This window comes from Penaeus monodon, chromosome 3 (assembly GCF_015228065.2).
Source record: "Penaeus monodon isolate SGIC_2016 chromosome 3, NSTDA_Pmon_1, whole genome shotgun sequence".
In the NCBI taxonomy this organism is placed as follows: Eukaryota; Metazoa; Arthropoda; class Malacostraca; order Decapoda; family Penaeidae; genus Penaeus; species Penaeus monodon.
Genome location: NC_051388.1, coordinates 24,545,985 through 24,547,499, shown reverse-complemented (window position 1 = coordinate 24,547,499; position 1,515 = coordinate 24,545,985).

Below are 1,515 nucleotides of genomic sequence, written 5' to 3'. Positions count from 1 at the left end.
AGTCTGTCTAAAATTATTCTCTCAAGTACTTTGCACAGGCAAGAGGTCAAGGAAATGGGCCTGTATTTTTCAGTATTGGGTTTAGGTATAGGAATGTTTAAGCTTTTAGTCCAGGAGCTTAGAAGGATTTCTTGTGATAGGCTGAGTCTATACAGGTGTAAAAATGGGTTTCCTGATACACAGCAATGAGGCGAAGGACGCTGTAAGTAATGGCGGTTGTCTTCCCTTTCAGAAGGGCATTATTCAATTCCCACTCGGTCATTTCGGCAAAGTCGGAGGGGTCAGTAGCAGCACAGGCTGCTGCTATATTAAAATTTCTATCTGTTTTCGACTTGTTCAGTTGATCTTTTATCCCTAGTGGAAGCTAGTTCAACTTAGAATTCCCGGCCCATTGTTCTAGCAGCATATTAGCCTGTTCTTGTGGACTGTAACTGTGACTGTTGTGAGAGCTTTATCTGTCAGCCTATTATTTTTCCCCATACATGCTTTTTAAAGTTTCTATCAGTTATATATATATATATATATATATATATATATATATATATATATATATATATATATATATATATGTGTGTGTGTGTGTGTGTGTGTGTGTGTGTGTGTGTGTGTGTGTGTGTGTGTGTGTGTGATGTTAAAAAAAAAAGAAAAGAAAATAAATAAATATATATATGTGTGTGTGTATAAACAGATAGATACTCGGCACTGTGATAACATTAATAAGACCGAGGGGACTGGAGCCCAAGTGTGTGTGTGTGTGTGTGAGAGAGAGAGTGTGTGTGTGTGTGTGTGTGTGTGTGTGTGTGTGTGTGTGTGTGTGTGTGTGTGTGTGTGTGTGTGTGTGTGTGTGTGTGTGTGTGTGTGTATATATATACATATATATATATATATATATATATATATATATATATATATAATATGTATATATATATATAAATATATATATATATATATATATATATATATATATATATATATATATATATATATATGTCGTTCACAAAAAAAAAACAGAGTAAGATGCCAAGGTATCTACCTAAACTTGCTGTGCTTCTATATTTGTTGAAGGCTGTCAATCAAAATTACTTTTAAATACCTAAATGGCTGTGTCCTTGTGCTTGAGTTATGTCATCTGGGTGGAAAAAGATCACTAATCCTTTCAAAACAGTGCTTAGAATTGGTTTTGCCTTCAAAATTGCATCCTGTACATATCGTATACTATACCGATATCCTATGCGTAGCCTAGTCAGTTTAACCTGCTGTCTCCGAGACGGTCCATTATAGGCTTTGTTGGGTTCGCCTATATCCGAAATCCCATCAGTATTTTCTTAATGCCTAATGGTAGCAGGTCCACTTTTCTTCATTTTAAGTGGTCCATCCCTAAACCTCATAATCTTCGAGACAGCTTATAATTATTTCCTTTTTTCATTTGATGAAGATATAATGGTACTGAGGGAGAGAGAGTTACATATTATACTACATAGAAGTATGTCATGGTGACGTGTAATGCGTAATGTT